A 20295-nucleotide genomic window follows, 5' to 3' on the forward strand; every position below is an offset into this window, starting at 1 on the left:
TCAACTTCAGACTTCTTCATACCTTGGATCAGTAATTAAGCAGATGAGCACATCACAAATACTTCCCAGGATATCTTTCACTGACTCATTGGACAAAATCCTGGCAAATACATAAGTAGCATGTAGCCTACTGGGGTGATTATATTTTCAAAAAGCAGAGGTAGATGTCATTGGGGGTGGAAACTAAATCAATTCCCAGTTGGTTTTAAAAATTCCACTGTGTGACTCCTGGCTGGCTCAGTGGGTAGAACATGCAACTCTTGATCTCAGGGTCCTGAGTTCAAGCCCTATGTTGGGCATAGAGACTACTTTAAAAAAAGAATTCCACTTTAGGATCAATAAAGACACCTTAGTTTTTTCCCCATTTTGAGACACTTGCCAATCACTCATCTATCTTGTCAATGTTTTTTTGTGAACAAGGAGGTAGAGAGAGGAAGCAACAATGCCTTTTTAAACTTATCATATTCATTTTCCATTTTGAAAGCCTTAGCATCTGCCCCAGAGATCCATGGGGTCTCTAAATATACTTGGTTTGCCAGATTTTTAAAGTTCTCTTTATGAAGTGAATTTTGTGTCTGTGTTTGTTTTCTCTGCACAATACACTCCTATATACCATCTTCAATTCTGCTGTATTTTGTTTCATCTCTCAGTTGTGACTAAAACTATAAACTCTAGACTGTAGACAAGATCAGTGGAGACATTGACTTGAGGGCTCCATGACTTGGGGGTTGGCATATCTTTTTATAGCATAAGCCCATCAGGAAACCATGAAATTATGAGTTATTCCCACAGGTTGCTCTCAATACTGCTATGAACTGAATGGGGTCTTAGAATATGCTTCTGGGTAGAATGTTGGACATGGAGAATGAGAGCCCACATTAGCAATGGAATATGTGTCTGATATAGATATTCTAAGATGACAAAGAATATTGCCTTTATCTTGATCATGTGATATTAAAGCACATATCCTATTGAGCCACTTGAAATAGATAGAAAAAGAAAAGACAGAGCCCAACTCCAGCACAGTTTGTGAACCGATTCAGTTTTGCTTTAAGACATAAAATCAATACAGATGCAAAAAACAAGGCAGTACTCATAATTTACCTTTTATAAGACCAGTTAAGAATTTACAATATACTAGCTTTGGAGTCACATTTGTTTAAAGGCTGTTCTTGGAGGTGTTGACGGTTTATATACTAAACATGATGAACTCTGTTGACCTATTTTTTTGTGATACACTGATACAACAGCAAGGACAGTTATGTTGACTGGCAGCTCTACTCAGAGGTCATAATGCACAATTTCTCAGCAGCCCATCTGCAAACCACAATAAACACTTCCATGCAGTTCACTTTATAAACATGAGTAGGATTTATTGAATAACCTCCCAGCTTCTGAAACACCCTCTTTAACTGGACTGGTAAAGGATAATACTCTTAAAAATCATCTAACTTGACTTTGTGAAGGGCTGCTCCCTGGTGGGCAGGCCAAGTGGAAATCAGTAACCAAGAGAGAACGAAGGAAGCAGTAAATGCGAGGAATGCCTAATGGTGAAAACTACCTCTACAGAAAGAAGCACGACGTGGGTAAACACACAGATTGAATTAGTGCGAATGAAGAAATAAAATTCCAATGAAACATGGAATGGGGTGATGGGACACCAAAGAGGATGATGGATCTAGTTTTTCTAGGTTAACCAACAAACAAAAAGCAGAAATTTCATGGTATATGGATTTGGTTGAAATGACAAATTTGAAATCCACCTTTTTGTAGTTTAAGAAATAATGTAATTTAAGAAATAGAGATAATGAGAGGGTAATTTTGCCTTTTACAAAAAGTCCTTTTTGTGAGAGGTTAAGTCAAGAATAACTAATTCTGAGGATATGCGAACATGAGTTGGTTGATTTGACCAGATGATGAGCCATTGGAAGATTTCAAGTAATTAGACTACTGCAATTACAGGGAATTGGGAGAATATTATATTGGGATGTTGGGAGAGTATCTTTCTATATGTACATTCTATCTACCTATCTCTATATATCTACATATGATATGATAGGTAGAATATCTATCTATCTATCTATCTATCTCTGTGTGTGTATCTATCTTGATAGATATATACACATATATCTACATATGATATGATAGATATCTATATATGATATGATAGAATGTAGAGAGGTTTATCCTGATACATATATGTTATATACATATATATGTAGATATAGATATAGATATAGATATAGTTTTCTGATCTTCCAAAGAGAGAAGATAAATAATCCTGAAAATTAAATGTTTGACAGTAATCATTAAGAGAGTAGAATAAAGAAACTTCTCATGGGCAATGTCAAGGTCTCCTTTTGAGAAAATCAACTTACCTTTTAGAGAAGAATGTAGTATTATCAGGTGAATGAAAGGCTTTGTTCATATAAAATCAGAAAATGATTGTTAAAGTCTTCAGAATTTCTTTTCTTTCCAATGATCATGGATGAAATTAATTCACAGGTAATAATTGGATTTCAGCTCAGAGCTAAATACTATGCGAAGTGTTACTGAATTTGTAAATGGGGATGAAAACATTGTTTTTTTCAAGGAACACTGAAGTCTTGAGTGTGAGTCTCTATATATCTATAAAATCTGTATCTATCTACATATGGGTATAATTTCATTCGTAAACAAAATTTTTTATTCATAAAACATTTTAACAATGAAGAAAATATATACAGTAGACACTCTTCTAGATCATTTATTGCTTGTGTTAACTGTGCTAAGTCTTGATATTAAAAGGACATATAAAACTTTGTCTTTACCCTGTTGGGGTATACAGTATAGCAGGGAAAATTAAAAGGACTTAAATAACTAAAGCTATACCCTATATACTAAATATAACAATGCATGACATCTAGAGGTGTCAAGAAGATTTCAAAGAAAGCTCCTAAATACATTCCAGTGGAGGAAGGCACAGAGGTGGGAAGAGGAAGCCACTGAGGTCAGTGGAACAACATGATACACACAGAAGTCAGGAAGCAAATACCTTTTGGGAAATGTGCCCCTAGTTGAGCTGCAGGGGCATAGCATACAGGATTTGCTCTGGTTGGGGAGGACTCTGGAAAGGTATATGAGGAAGTATGCGGTGTGCCATGTTATGGAATCTTAGTAGTATCTCATAGGCAATGAGGAGCCATCATTTTTACTTTGCATAATTAAATAAAACCAATTTGTTTTATTTCATTATATTTTTATAATTTGTTTATATTTAATATAAATTTTATATTAATTTCATTTAACTTATGAATTAATTTTGTTTAATAACTAAGTTTTAATATATAATATATATTCTATAAGTTGTATATTAGACTTAGAAGATATATAAGCCATATAAATTTCAGAAGACAACTTTATAAAATACACCTTTTCTCCTATTTCTATTAAATAGCACCTGCTGATTCTCAGGTAGAAGTGATGACAAAATAAACTAGCTTCCACCAGCCTTCCCTTCCTTCCTACATTTAGTTTTTGTTAATTATTTTCTATTTCTTCATTTTTTCTAGCATTTACTTTTATACTCTTAAGCATTCCTACATCTTATTACATACTATTTTAGATTTAAATTAGACCATTTGATACCCTTGAATAAAAAGTTGAAGGGATCAAACATTGCATAAACTCTTCCTTTTTCTCTGTGTTTCCTGCTAGTTTTGTTAGTTATATTACTTCCACATTATCATAGCCTGCAACGTTTACCTGTTTTCTGAATAATTCCTGAATAATTCTCATTCTTGTTTGAGTCTTTCCTCTGAATGTGTTCAGTACTTTCCTCAGGTATTTTAGCCCTTGTTTTTCTATTCCTCCCTGGGTTGACTGAAGTTTTTTTCTCTATAGAATTTCTTCTGGGAGAGCTTGTAACATTCCCAAGATTTGAATGGTCAAAAATATCTTAGTGTCACCTTTGAATTAGAACAATATCTTGGAGGATTAGAAAATTATTGATTGTACTTCTTTTCCCTAAAGGTTTTTGAGGTATAGATCCATCATCTTTAGTGCATGCTGCAGGGAGTCCACGTCCCCTTTCTAACTCATATTATTTTGTGCCTGGCATGACATCCAAAGAATTTTTTCTTTAATTTAAAAGTTCAGGAGGGCTTGGGTGGCTCAGTCAGTTGGGCATCTGCCTTTGGCTCAGGGCATGATCCTAGAGTCCCAGGATTGAGTCCTGCTTTGGGGCAGGAAGGAAAAAAGCTCCTGCTCAGCAGGGAGACTGCTTCTTCTCTGCACTTCATGCTGCTTGTGCTCTCTCTCTTTCTCTCTTGCTCTCTCTCAAATAGATAAATAAAATCTTAAAAAATAAAATCCAGCATATTTACCAAGACCTAAGCTGCCTTTCAAATCTTTAAATTTATGCATTTTATTTTTAGGTCTGGAAAGGTTTCCTGATTTATATAGTTTATGCTTTGTCCAAATTTTGTTTTGTCTAAATTGTTTAACTCCCTTCTGTATAGACATCAGTTAGATTCATGTTGAATGACATTTATGTCTTCTAGATGAATCGTTTCTTCTCTCATTTTAATTTTGTATTTTAGTTCTGTTTATTTAATTATTTTGTTTCAGTATCATTTTGATGTCTTTTTCCTGGTCATTCTTGCCCCTTCTTTGTTTTTGGTAATACCAATTCTCATTTTTACTGCTTCCAGTGTGACATTTATTTTATGATGGTTTGTTTCATTTCTCTCTTTGTTTTTTTTTCCCCTAAGCTTTGTTTTGGCTGGGTGCTCAAGGATTTGAAAATAAGGAGTCTGGTGTGTTGGTGATAAAGAATTTTAGGTAATAATTTTATGGAAGGGAATGTCAGAATGGACCTTGAGTGACATAACTTATTTTCCAAGTAAATGTTCGCCAGAAGTCCCTGGCATCAAGGAAGAATGTCTGTAATGAGGTGGACAAAATGGACTACCCAATTTATAACACTTTATTTTCATCAGTAACTCCAGGGCTTGCTCAACGGGTTCATGGAGTAAGGCATGGAGATTACACAGGGCTCAACAGCGTGGATGGCTTTCCTCCTACAGTGAGCTGGCAACTGCCAGGAATGAGTGCTAAATTTTTCAGTTGACCAACTGTGAGCCCTGTTAACATACTATACATGGGGAGGGCCAGCCAACCTTCTACTGGTAGGCTGGTGATATGGGGACCCTTTTGTCCTGGAGGGGTGAGTCATTTGTCCTCCCCAGGACCTATATCAATCCTAGATTTAGATTTGTCTTCCTATCTGCCATGTTTCCATGGGCAATATAAGCTGTGATTGAATAAATGCACTATCCAGCAGCACTCCCTTACCAAGGAACCAATTTTACAGCAAAAGAATTAAGACAATGCTCGTGAAATTCAGGGGTCCTACCTACAATGATTGTCCATGACTAGAAAAAGTTGGTCTTCGAGAAAGTAAAATATATATTAATAACTAAGAATCCTACCAAAACATTCAGATGTTTGGATCCGTTTCAATATACTGATCTTGGTTTAAAATATTACCCAGAATAGGCATCCCTGATTGTATTATCTTACTATCTGAAGTTCTTCATACTCATTCCATGATCTGACTTTCCTCATAGCTATATTAAATTATTTTTATATATGTATATATGATTATGATTTTATAGTTTCCCTTCACAATGCCCCCCTCAGTAGCTTTTAGTTTTAATCACATGAGCAAGTGATTATTTTGCTTTAGTCTACGATTTTAAGATAGTGCCTGGGACATAGTGGGTACTCATAAATACTTGGTGAATGAATAAATTAGTGGAGATACCAGTTAAAGTTTATATGCAGTAGAATGGCAAGTAGGACAAATGGGCTATGTACGTATAGTGGAAAATAAGTATTAATTTTAAAAACTAGCAAACATTATTTAGCAGAACGCCAGACACTCTTCTACAAGCTTCATATCTATGGAGTCATTGAAACTTCACAACTCTATGAGGTAGATACTCACATATTTGTTCCACTTTGCAGATAAGAAAAGGAGACCAGGGAAGTTAAATAACTTTTTGACGGTGATAGAGCTGTTCAGTGGCAGCTAGGATTCTGACTCCAAAGTACATCTGAACTCCTATACCATATTGCCATAGAATTTAGCTAAAACATTCATTTTGGAGAAACCTAGAGAAAGGCATAACATGATTTCTAGAATATATTAACAAACATACCTCCTACATTCATCCTGTGGAGGAGTCCATGTCAAAGGCCAAGGAGAAGGTACCAAGAAAAATAAATTTTCCGGGGAAGTTGAGATGGATTTTGAACTGATGAGGAAGATGAGTGTGAAAACTGGGCATTTGTCTAAGGAACAAATAGGTGGAACATGCTATGTCCAATTTGGGTACTAAATGGTTTACTTTGCCCAAAGAGGAGTTGGCCTTTCTTTTCTAGTAGCTTGTCTCTAAGTTCCTTGGAATGTCATATCTGATGGGAGTATCTTTGTTTGCCTGGGGCCTTCAGTCACACTGGGGACCTTGAACCAAGCCAGGCAGTAACAATATGCCTTAAGGTGGGGATTTTGGGTCACACAGGATCAGTTAAACTGGAGATGAAGGTCAACTACATGGGCAATCAATCATGTCAATACAAAGTCTGAAAACTGAGGCTCAGATGGATGTATGCCCTGGTTGACCATGCTCCATGTCTATTGTCACACACATGGAGGTGTTGATGCTATGTAGATTCCAGAGAGAGGAGATGGTTGGAAGTCCCACATTTGGAGTCCTCCAAGACTGTCTCTTTCCTTTGCTGATTTTAACCTTTGTCTTCTCATTGTGAAGCCATGTGTAACTGCATATATAACAGTTTTCAGTGAGTTCTGCATATTGCTCTAGCAAACTATTGAACCTAAGTGTGGTTTGAAGAATCACCATCCCTCACTTGCAATTGGTGGCCAAAGGGAGGGTGGTCTTGCATGAGCTACATGCCTTCAAACTTGGCCTAATCTTAGGCACAACTGCAACAGTGAAGGAAGGAACCAGCATCAGTTTATGCTCCATGACCAGTATTTAAGGGGTCTTATAACACCCCCAGCTGGCCTGGGACAGCACTGTTATTATCCTGTTTCCAGTTGAAGAAACTATGGCTTGGAGAGCTTTTGTGACTTACTTGAAGATGCTAGGCCAAGAAATATACTCAGGTCTCTAATGTTTTGGGTAGAATTCCTTTTTAGAACCAATGGTGGAATTAGGTCTCACCAGGGGCACTAGCCAGGGCTGTAAGGAGGACCCGCCAACCCAATGGAAAGTGATGAAAGCCAGGTCACTGTTGTTTAGTACTTGAGATGTCTGCAACATGTGACCTGCTGAATCTGAGCTGGCTGATGCCTCAAGTGCATACTTCAGCACTCATTTACCTAAAACTCTACCTTCTTGGTAAATATGTTTTAGAAAAACACTTACATTTTAGGCACGGTGCATTGATATATATGGGAAACCAAATCAGAACTATGCCTGTCCTAGTGTAGGACAGGCTCATTAAATTATTGAATTTGGAGGTTCATTAAATAAGAAACAGGTATAAGATTACCATTTTAACAATTTCTCTATTGGAAAAACTCAAGGTGCTAGGGGTTTGCATGAGAAGGTCAGAAATTCCTTCTTAGAAACAGTGATACTTAAAATGGAAGTCAACAAAAGCCAGTGAGGACAGGTAGAGGAGAAATATTCCAAGCAGAGGGAAGAAAAGCACAGAGGGGAGGTTTGCAATAGGTTTTAGAAACCAAAGGTGATGTGATTAAAGGCTAGTAACAGGGAGAAAGAAGGGCAGGTCTAGATCATTGCAAACCATCATAAGGACATAGAAAGGATAGCATTTGGATTGTAGATATGATCAAAAGCTAGGGTATAGCCAAAGAGGTTGGGAAAATGACAGGAGTATGGAAGAAAGGGGGAAGTTCTTTGATGAAGATCTTGAATAGTAGTGAAGACAACCTTAGATGCCCCAGTAGTCAGAATGTCTGGAAATGTTGGTGCTTATCATGTGTGTAACCTAACCAAACTACCTGCTTTCAATGGCTTGGACAGAAAATGTCCTAACGGGGCCATGGGAGGAAAGAAAGAAAGGAAAAAAGAAAAGAAAAGCAGAAAATAAAGAAGGAAGTAAGGAAAAAAAGAAAGAGAAAGAGAAAAAAGAAGGAAAGGAGAGAAAAGGGAGAAAGAGAGAAAGAAAGGAAGAAAGAAAACTCGCATGCAATTCTTCCCCATATCCGTCATTTCAGTAGGTTAAAATGTCTTACAAACAAAACTAAATCAAAATTTCAGACCACTCTTTGGGTAGAATGTAACTGACCATTTCCAATGGGAGAAAAGAAGGGAGTGAGAGAGAAAAGCCATTCTAACAGATTATTTAAAATTCCCCTTGTTATCATTTCAACAAGTCTTAATGGACTTACCATGTGTACATGGTTTGGATGCCTGAAAGCCACTCTCATGTGAGGAATACAGTCCTCACACTGGGGGTGCAGACTTGCTATTTAAAGCCTCAATTGTTGGCAACTCAATTTTCTTTTAGATTCATTCTGTTTGTTTTTGTTCATTTCTAACAGCTCAGCCTGAGTCTGGTAAATAATTTAAGAATCCTGACTCAAACCACTGGAACACATCTTTCTAAACCATCAGCAACATTTTTTTTTTTTTAAAGAGACCAAACTAGTCCCTACTCCCTGTCCTCATTCTAAAGGAATTTCTGAGAACTTTGAGTTCAAAATGGCTGATGAATCATTTGAGGTTATACCTGCTTCCTACTACAAGCCAGTGAAATGACAGGAGAAAAAACAAACAAACCAACTAACCCACAGCACCAGTACAAGCCTGGGGACCTGTCCATCAGAAAACTTAAATGCATAGATACATTTAAGCATCTGTGGATGCTACAAAGTCCTGTAACTGAGAGCATGATAAAGAATAAAGTGAGTATCTCAACATACAAAATGGGAAAGAGAGGGTCTAAAAAGAGGGGTCTCCCTGGGATCACAGTAGTGGCAGGCTATAGGATCTGGCTGTGGGGGAAACTGGAGTGGTATTAATTAAAATGAAATGGTTCTAGAAATAAATAAATAAATAAATAAATAAAGAGGCAAGCAAGCATACGTACATATTTATGTCCATAAAATGAAAGGGCTATGACACAGCATATGTGGACCAGCCTTTCTCACTTAAGCTCACTGTGGAATTTGCTTTCCTAGCTAGAGGTCTCTGCTTCAAGAGAAAGCAGCAGAATAGGTGACTCCTGTCCACCACAAAGGACACAGAACACCTTCTCAGGGAAGTAAAAGGCCTGATGTAAAGTAAAGTAAAAAGCTGTCTAGCTAATGTGACATTATGTGTCAACTATACTCAAGTAAAAAAGGAAAAAAAAAATAAAAGAAAGAAAGAGAGGAAGGAAGGAAGGAAAAACTGCAGACTACTCTGGCCAGCATCTCTGTAGCCACGCCCACTTCCCCAAGGGAGACAGGTGTATTTCCAAAATACTAAACCCTTTCCTAAACTAGTTGTCTGAGTTACACCTCCTCCAGCAAGGTACAGAATCGTCTTCAGTGCACTTCCCTCCAATACTTGATGTCGTCACACTTCTAAGTTTGGTCAATTAAATCATTTAAAATGGTCCGTCACTGCGGTTATGATTGGCGTGATCCTGATCGCTGTTATGTTGAACAATTCTTCTTAGGTTGACTTGGTTGTCTGCATTTATTCCTCCATGAAAGATCTGTTCTCGCTCCCCAGCTCTCACCTACTTTTTTCTATTAGTTTCTTGGTGTTGGTTTCTCGTTAGCTTTTTGAATTTTTCAAATGTATTTTTGATGTTAATTTTCTTTTCTGTATTCCAGATAGCCTTTTCCAGTTTGCAACTTATTTTTTTCACATTCTTGAAGGTGTCTTTTGATAAATAAAATCTACATATTAGCGTAGCCAATCTTACTGATATCTTATATTCTTCACTACTCCTGTGTTATTTAAGCAACTGCTTTTGACAAATTAACATAGCCGTCTTGTTAAGTGCTCCCATTATTTCCAAACATTTTCTCTATTATTTCACATTTTCTATGTTTGCATTTGTATTATCTTCCAATGAGGACACTTTTGTTTTCTACTTTTGTGTCTACTTTTTTTTTCTTTCTCTTTTCTTAAATCTTATTGCACTGGCTAATCCTTCTAACATTGACTTTTTTTTTCACCTTGAAAGATGGATAAAATTAATACTAAAAACCCCTCTGGGTTTAGTGTTTTCTTTAATTGCTAGAATTCTTCATAGTCATAAAATTCATCAAATTTTGATGGCATTTTTACTTGGTTTTGATAAGTTATATTTTGGGGGACTTTGTCTACCTCTTTTGAATTTTTAATTTTTATAGTATAATTATTGACATACTCTTTATCTCCTTGTAAGTTTTTACTCTGCCTTTGTCCTGATCTTCATAATATTCCTTTTTAAGGTTATTTTTGTTTTATTTCTTGATTATTTTTGCTAGAGATAAAATAGACACTATTTAATTTTTTTTCACAGAACCCACTCATGTATATTCTTTTGTATATTATCATTGCATTTATTTTCTATTTTATTAATTTGTGCCTTACCTTTATTGCATTTCTTCCTCTGCTGCTGCTGCCTTTCTTCCTCTTCCTCTTCCTCATTCTTCTCCTTCTCCCTCTTCTTCTTCCTCTTCATCTCCTCCCCTCTCCCATCCTTCCCTGGTCTTCCCTCCCCTCCCTCTCCTTCTCCTCTTCCTTCTTCCTTTTCTCCTCCTTCTCCCCCTGCACCTCCTTCTTTCTTCTCCTCCTCCCTCTTCCTATATTCTCTGGGTAACTTCTGAAAATTAGCACTTCGCTCATAAATCTTAAGCGTTTCCCCTTTTCTTATGTAAGTACTTAAGGTTATAAGCATCCCATGACTCATTTTGTTTGCTGAATCCTATAGAAAACTGGTGAAATTCATCACCCGAGATTAGGTAGTACAATGGTTCTCAAATTTCAGGGCACAAAGAATCACTTAGAGGGGTTGATAAATCACGGATTCTTTGGTCCCATCCCCAGAGTTTCTGATTCTGTGGTTCTAAGGTGGGCCAGATAATTTCTTACAAGCTCTCAGCCAATTACTTCTAGTTGGAATACCATACTTGGACTAGTACTGAGTTAGTATTCATCTAAATTTCCCAGTCCCTCACCATCAATGTGCTTCTGAGCTGTTCTTGAGTTTACCTTAGAAGATAATCTGGACTAGAGTTCTGAATATAGGTATAGATAGGGTTGCCTGATCAAATTCAAGATTCACAGTTAAATTTGAATTCCTATAGTATATTTACAATAAGAAAATTACTTGTTGTTTATCTGAAATTCAAATTTAACTGGCTACACTATAATTTTATTTGCTAAATCTGACAGCCCTTAGTCTGGATGTTGACATCGATGATCTCACTGGTTCTCTAACGTCAGTGAGTATCAGCGTCTCTTGGAAGGCTTCTTAAAACATAGATTTATGGGCTCTACTTCTTCCATTTCTGATTGAGTCTGTCTGGGATAAGGGCTAGGAACTTAAATTTGTCATAGGTTTCCAGGTGATGGTGATGTTGTTGGCCTGGAACCAGGCTTTGAGAATCATGAGTTGATCCCAAAGCTATGGTCAGGAATAAACAAGAGAACTCTCATTATTTATGCTATGACACAACCACAACACCACACAAACAAGTGTGCAACCTCGACATTTTTCAGTTTTTCCCCTGTCGTGGTTTTTCTTCTATACGGCTTTTGGTTTTGTTTTTGGAAGAGACAGGCAGAGACTTAACTAGTTTAGTATCTTGATAAGGACTGTAACCATAAAATAATGATTCTGCTTTAACTTAGGGTGAGAAATTTTTCCTCTGAACAACACGAAGTTTACATAAATCTAAACCACATTTTAAGAATACAAGAATTAAGCAGAGGAGTCTTAATACATCTTGGGTTGATGATAGGTATGATGTACATTAGCAATCTTTGCTGGATCTCTTATGTTTGTCCCTCTACGCCAGTTCTTTTCTTTTTTTGCGCCCTGCCCTCTGCCCAGAAATATTCATCTGTATCTTTTAAACCAAAGAGCTCCCTTGAACCCAGGCTTTGGGTTGGTCTCAGTTGTTGAGGGAGCAAAGGAAATTGGAGGGAGGGAATAAAGTGAGATGGCTATTTATAGATACCGCCAGTTACATATCCTAGCTTCCTCCCGCAAGTGTTGCCTGTGGCTGGTTGTGCCTCTAGATTCACAGTTACATCTACTGTCAAGGTTGCTCTTATTCAACACCTCTACTTCCAGATTCCAGTAAGTCTTTTTCTCTTTTGATCTAGGGGTAGTGATATTTCTGTGTTTCTAGCCTTGGGGTAGGACATTCTTTGTGGCTTCTCTGTATCTTGCCGGCATCGTTGGAAATAATTATTTTATAAAACCTTTTTCAGGAGCACCTGAGTGGCTCAGTCAGTTAAGCATCTGCCTTCAGCTCAAGTCATGATCTTGGGTTTCTGGGATCCAGCCCCTTGTCCGGCTCTCTGCTCAGTGGGGAGCCTGCTTCCCCTCTGCCTGACACTTCCCCTGCTTGTGTGCACTCTCTCACTCTGTCAAATAAATAAATAAATAAATAAAATATTAAAAAAGAAAAAAAAATACCTTATATGTCATTCCATCTATTTTCTGCTGAGATCAAAATGACTCCTTTTAGTTTTTATCAGTATGGAAACCCAATTATTCTAGTGCTATTTATTGAATATTCCACCATTTTTTTATTGATTAAAAATATTACTTATATTAAAAATCATTTTCATAGGGGTGTCTGGCTGGCTCAGTCAACTAAGCATCAAACTCTTGATTCAGTTTAGGTCATGATCTCAGCATCATGAGATCGAGCCCTGCATTGGGCTCCCCACTCACACAGAGTCTGCTCAGGATTCTCTCTCCCTCCCCACTCTCATGTTCTGTCTTCATCTCTCTTTAAGATAAATAAATAAAATCTTTTAAAAAATCACACTTTCATAGATTTATGGGTCTGTTTCTGAGCCCTCTAGTTTTTATTTTGTTCAGATTTCTGAGTAAAAATCTGTAAGATGAAAGAATCTGTGTTTTAAACAAATTCTCTAGGGAATTCTTATACATGCTAGATCTTGAGAACTTGCTTAAATTTTTTTACTAATTCAGTAAGATTGGTGAGTTAATAGCAGAGAGACTGTTGTCAAGAAAACTTTCTTGCTTTGGGAGATAACCATATAGTTTCATAATTAGCACAAAAAAGACATTTAGCCTTATTTTCTCCATTTCTTTTATGAATCATTTGAAAATTTGGGAAGGTGGTTGATTCTGTTTTGATGGACCCACTTTCAGACAGCTTAGCACTGTTTTACAACATGTACACAAAATGAGATTCTTGATTATCCAGAATGTAAGTGGAAAAATAGCCAAAAGAACATACAAGTGTTTGATTATGTGGGAATTTGCATGATTTCAATTCAGCTTAGTTAGAAAAGCACTTGATTGATTCTAGGTTTTCTGTCTTTATTTGAAAATTGGTATTTATTTTAACATAAACATGTTTTGTAAGGGTTAATAATTAGTGATGAATAATTATGCTATTTTCCAAAAGAATTAAGTTTATAAGAAATTATATATGAGAAATACACACAAGATTCAACCAATTCCCATTATGGAAGCTTTGAGAGCTGGCTTATGTAAATACCTTAGGGCATTGTTATTTACCTGGAGTTACTACCCACATTTCAGACAAACAAGAAAAAAAAAAAACAAAGCTAAGAAACTAATATTCACCTTCTAGACCTGCAGCCTCCGGAGTTGGCTGCCTCTACTGGGGGTATGAAATATGATCTTTTGTGGGAGAGGGTAAAGGAAGGAGACATCAGAACTTCTACTTACATTTGTTGTGAATACGATCATTTGCAATTTTCTACTTTTACTGGCATTTTATAACACCCATAATATTGGTAGCAAGTGGTATACATTAATAAATCCACAAATGTGGAGGAAGGTATGCTCTTACATCTTCTATGGTACATAATACAAATTCATTTACATTCGGAGATGATTCCTCTAAAGCCTTGCTCCTCTAGATGGGCTCCACCAACCACCAGCAAAAGCATCATCAGAGATATTGTTTGAAAGGCAGATTCCCAGGTCCCAAGCTAGTTACTGAGTCAAAATCCTCATTTTCGTTAGATCCTCAGAAGATTTCTTTGCCTAGTAAAATTTGAGAAGCACAGAGGGCTGGCCTTGTAGATCCTTTCAAATGTAAGTCACAGGGATCCTATGGAGGGAAAGAGCAGATTTCATTCTCTCACTAGGAGAGGGAGACCACCTCTTTTTTCCCCTCCCCTCAGTTTTAGCTCAGAACAGCTAATGGAGAGCAGTGGTGTGACTTCTTTGGTCAGTTTTTGCCCCCATGTTCTTGTTTTTAACCCTATTATGCTTTTCCTCTGGGTTATATTATTTCTCTAAAAGACAATTCCCTGCGGACAAATACTTTTACACAGGACTATTTTGCAGTGTAGAAACTAGAGCAAAGTCTGCTTGGTTCCTTGAGATACGCTTTGGCTCTTGTTTTCACTATTGAAACAGCTTCTCGGTGGATAATTCAACTCTTGTATTTTCCTACAGTCCACTCCCTGTAATACTCTAAGTTCATTAACTTTCGAAAACTAGATTTTCAGGTTTTTCCTCTATTTAAAAAAACATTTTCTTAAAATAGTGGTTTCCATTTCTTTTTTTATTGTTTTTATTTCTATTTTTTTATTTTTTGAAGATTTTATTTATTTATTTGACAGACAGAGACCACAAGTAGGCAGAGAGGCAGGCAGAGAGAGAAGAGAAAGCAGGCTCCTGGCTGAACAGGGCCCGATGTGGGGCTCCATCCCAGGATCATGAGATCATGACCTGAGTTGAAGGCAGAGGCTTTAACCCACTGAGTCACCCAGGTGCCCAATTGTGGGTTCCATTTCTTTTCAAGAATCCTAGCATTATACATTATTGAATGCAGGATTGCTCAATGTTTGTATTTAAATTGTATATTAATATCTATAAAGTGTATCCATGAGTTACAACATTAAGTCATCAGTAGTTTACATAGTATATAGTAGTATGTATATTACTATACTACCTGTGAAAGACTTGAGACTAGAATGAAAGAAAAGTATTTTATTGAAAACAGTATTTTATTATGTCTTACTAATTATACTGAATTTATACTATAATTAGCTAATTACGCTTATAACAAAATACACATTTAGGACAAAGTTCATTCTTGACAATAGCAGCTGTAAATATTTCAGAAAATCTTCCTGAGGATTTCTAGTATTTTTAGCTGATGCCTTGTCAGAACTGCTTACATAGTCATCATTTTTGCTTCATCTCGTGGCTGGTAAAGAAAGAGCTACCTACAAGGTTAAAGGAAAGTGTCAACTTTGCCTTTTTTCACTTGCTTGCTTTTATTTGCATTATTTGTACTATCTTCAGTCTGCGGCTCTTGCGAGAAAAATCATTTAAACCATTTGTCCACTTTATGATAGTTTAATTAAAACGAGTTAATGTAATACACAAGTCTGCTCAACCTGGCCCACAGGAACTATAGCATGTTGCAATGTGCTTAAAGTGAGCTGACCAGAAAGGCTAAAGCTGTCTTGGTTCTTCAGGGTGCCAATAAGACACCTGTCTACCCCATGGGACCTGGAACCATCTTATGTTTGACCCAAGCAAGGGCTCCAGAGATAATCCACATGGTGATGTGAGTGAAGCTTTTATACACACACACACACACACACATACACATATATACATATATATATATATAAATTTATATATGTATATGACATATATATATTTTTATATATGTATATATTTTTAAGCTTAATATTATGAATAGGAAGTCTAACAATTTCTTTCTGCGTCCCAGTGGGTTGTGTTGCCCCCTACAAAGACTGCTGGTCTTGAGGATAAAACTCAAATTCCTAATGCAATATTTATTAGATGAGGCTACTCAGGCTTAGAGAAATTCTCTTGACTAGGGCAACACTCACATACTTTCTCATCTACAAATCTCTTCACAGCTTACTTTTTTGTGCAATAGTGCTAAGTCAGTGATGCCTTTATTTTTGTCAAATGGGTCTAAAGTCATTTGATTGATTTAGGGATCTTTGAACCATATTAAATAAAGTTCTTAATTCAAGCATTAGTTGTGCATTTCTTCATGCATTATTATATTACAGAACAAAGAAGAGGTGCTCAACAGTGTAACTCATGGAGAATTCAGTGATTGTCTACCTATTCGATACTATAATAATCCATAAAGTCTTTCCAGAGTTACAGAGTTATGGAGGCTCATGTTTTTTTCTTCCTCCCATGATACCAATTGCTTACTTATTTCCTCTCTTATTTCCAATATAATAATCTGTGACCTGCAGAAAATATAATTTGGGTGGATATGAGATGATGCACGATCCCACTGTGTTCGTTTCATCCTTCTGGCGGATGTGCTCGTAGTTTCTCTGATGAATGGGCAGTGAGGAAGCGAAATTCTGAGGCACAGACAGACTGATTCTTACAGTCTTCCTTTGGAAGGAAACCAAACTAAGACGGGGATTGTTAATAGTTTTTGGAGCATCCGTGACTTTGGCTTTTCATACTGTGGTTCGAAAAGAAAATACTATGCTCAAAACTAAAGGGATCTCCTTTTGATTAGTAGAAGGATCAAGGCGTGGCTCAACTCTACTAGGAATCGGGTGTGTGGTTTCCTGAGGACGGCACATGCCATTCCTGATTCTTATTCCTAAACCAGACCCTTGGATTCTGTTGCTTGTGTTCCCGCAGTGCTGAAAACTTGGCTGATAGGACTTTTTTCTCGTTTGTTTCACTGGGAAAGCCTCTCGCTCCCTTCCTTCCCTTCCTCTCTCTTCTCCCTCCCTCCTTTCCTTCCTTCTTCCTCCTTCTCCGCCTTAGTCTTCCTTTAAGCTCCTTCCCCCTTCCTCTCCTCCCCCTTCCCTCCCCCCTCTTCCTCTTCTTTCACCTTCCTTTTTCACTTCTTAGGTTTTAGTGACTCCTGGAAATCTGTTCTTGTTCCTTAAGGTATTCAACTGAGTCAGCCTGAGTTTATGCTAGAGGCATGGGAAATCTTGGTCAGTGTTAAGATAGTTAAAAGATTGGATTATCAGTCTTAATAAATGAAAAATAAATATTTTGTGATAAACTCTACAACATTAAGTCCAACAATCTCCCTCTCTTTGTCCTCTGTAGGATGCAGCACTGGCCAGAGGAAAGGACTGAAGCTAAACATAGGAAAATAGTTAAAGCTCACTTTCCCATTTCACTTTCTTTTAAGGTTGAAAGCAAATCTTCATTTATTTGTTTATTTATTTAATGTAAAAAATGTTCTATTAGTTTTGTGCTTATGGAAGGAAAAACTGCAGCAGCAGATACAAACAGTTATACAAGACCGTGGAAGTCTAGACAGAAGCTGAGAACATTAGCATCTCCTTACTAGACTTTGTATTTCATTTGGTTGGACATGAAAGACAGAGACAAAGAGACCTTCACTTCACACAGCAAAAGATCAGAAGAAGCTTCCCTGAAGTATATAATAGGGTTAATTTTATTGTTTTGTCTTCAGTATCTGCAGCTCTTGGGAGAAAAACCGTTTAAGCCATTTGTCCATTTTATGATAGTTTAGTTAAAACCAGTTAATGTAATATGCAAGTTTCTGTCTCTTGGAGTAAAGGGGAGTGTCCAGCGGGATAACTTCTCAGGCCACAGTCTACCTCTCACGGTCTAGCACAGCTCATCTCTCAAACCTGGCCCAGCTCTTGTTGAAGTGCCAAGGCTGAGACTGGCTTATCGGCCCATGAGAGTGTCTCTTATCTTAAAGAAATTTCCCTTAATTAATTGTCCTGGTAGGAAATATAAGGACTGGGCACGGATAGCATCAACTCAGGTTCTCATGGTTTAACAGCATCATACGATAGTTGAGCCAAACAGCATCGTATGATAGTTGAGCCAAGGACTATAAAAAGCATAATGTGTACAGCTTGCAGAGGCTTTGAGATCACACCTTTTAGGCTCTTTTAAAAAAAAAATAATTAATTAATAAAATCAAGTCTAGAGAGATAATGCAGAAGACCCAAGGGTACCCAGTGGGCTAATGCTGGAGTTTAGACTATGGTCCCAGTATCCTGCTTTCCACATCTGTGTTTGTTCTGCGACACCACATTGTCTTTCTGCTAAGCCAAAGGAAAGGGGGTGCACCTGGGCCAAACCATGTCTAATTGGGTATGGGGCTTTCCCAGACTTGATGGAATGCCTTTGATTGCCAATACTCTTGGTGATCCTTGTGTTTGATGACTGCAACACATTATACTAATCAAAGCCTATTCACTTTTTCTTATTCAGTCCTCATCATAGTTGTGTGTGTAGGGGGGGCTGTCATTAGTCTTATTTTTTCGGATGGAACACCCAAAGTTCAGCTACTCTCTCAAGTGGTTGCCAAGATTGACACTTTTTATATTAGTCTTTTATTTGGAATTTTAAAACATAAGCAAAGGATATTTGTTTTATTTCATATATAGTAAGATCCACTATAGTGCATATGTGGAAGTTTAATTAAATTCTGACTTTTATTTAGGTTGCCCTATGCCTAAACCTTTACAGGGTGCCCTGATAGTTAATTCAAAGACAGGAATTCCTGCACAGGACTGAGGTTTTCTCTAAGAAACATCTACTCTCACACATAGAATTTATTATTCTAGCCTCAAAGCATTTTTTTCACCATTCCTTCAGCCTTTATTTTATACAAAAAAAGTCTTTGTATCTAATTTTCCATTTCAACACTCAAGGGAATGATTGCTATACAAAATAAGAGTCATGGCCATTCATTTTATTTGTACTCATTAAAAAGAAAAAAAATGGGGAAAAAAAGCTAAATAAGAAACTATGCACAAAAAGCATTGAATTTATAAGATGGTGAACAGAAATAGAAATTTCCTTTAAAGTAATTCCAAATAGTTTAAATGCAGTTGTTGTGCACTGTGGCTGGAAGTTTGACAGCTATCTTGTTTCACCCCAAGATAATGTTTTAATTTAACATATATGTATTTAGCATCTATGATGTGCCAAGCACTGGTCTAAGTTTTGCAAAAACAATGGCGAATGATACAATTTTGACCTCCTAGGGAATTATTTTCCTTTGAACGCTACAGGTATTAAACAAGCAAAGAGGTAATGTTTCAGGTGGTATGAATGCTAAAGGAAAAAATGTAATTGGGTGTAGTTGGGTCAGTGTATAGAGAGTAGAGGTAAGGGTTTTTTAGGTAGGATGGATAAAAGCCCATATGATATAAAGTTCCCATCCCTTTAAAAATTGTGGGGAACACAGACTGATAAGAGGTAAGAGCTAGTGTACAGTATTGGAAGCAGCAAAGAACTGACCATGCTGGAAACACAGCAAGAGTGAGGGTGTAGCAAGATGCATGAGGGCCAGCTGTGTCAAGGTGAAGTCTAAGCAGTAGGCTGGGCCAGATTATGTAAGACCTTGTAGACCTGGCTAAAGATTTTCCAGCTTCTTCAAAATCTGGTGGCAAGTCATTGGAACATTTTTGAGGAGAGGACTGAGGCAGTTTGATTTTCTTGCTAAGAAGGATTCCTCTGGCTCCTGTGTCTGGAGACACCACTATGGGGACCCAGGACAGTGTGTAGCAAGTACAGAAACAGGGAATTCCATTAAAGGTCTTCCATGGTAGTCTAGGGGAGACATGATTGGGGTTGGCTTCATGTGTTAGCCATAGATTTGGAAAGAATTGATTGAGTCTGTAGTATAATTCTAACAGCTGTATCAGGACTTGCTGAATGGATTATATGAAGACTGTCAGAGAAAAGAAACCAAGGAAGGTTTCTTTTAGGACTTTTGCACTCTGTAACTGGGGGAGAGTGGGCATGGAAAAGTTTTTGGGAGAAGTGGATTTAGGAAGGAGTTTCTATTTTGGACATTTGGTTTCAGAAGACTGCAGTACATCTAAATGGAGTTGGCAGTTGAATAAATGGGTCCCTAGGGAAGAGGTTGAATCCGAAAAATACAAATTCGGGAGTCATCAGGGTAAAGAAGAGACGGGAGCTAAAGACTGAGCATCGGGAGATGAAGTTTCAGGTATATCTTCTACTTCCATCCTTTTGGAGACCCACTGTGGTCATGCCAACTCCAGCATTCGCCCAGTTGGGCTCAGCTACTTGGGATACCATGAGCCCCTCCACTCACAT

Source organism: Mustela putorius, unplaced genomic scaffold (assembly GCF_011764305.1).
Source record: "Mustela putorius furo isolate JIRA1106 unplaced genomic scaffold, ASM1176430v1.1 tig00003875_pilon_pilon_pilon, whole genome shotgun sequence".
Lineage (NCBI taxonomy): Eukaryota > Metazoa > Chordata > Mammalia > Carnivora > Mustelidae > Mustela > Mustela putorius.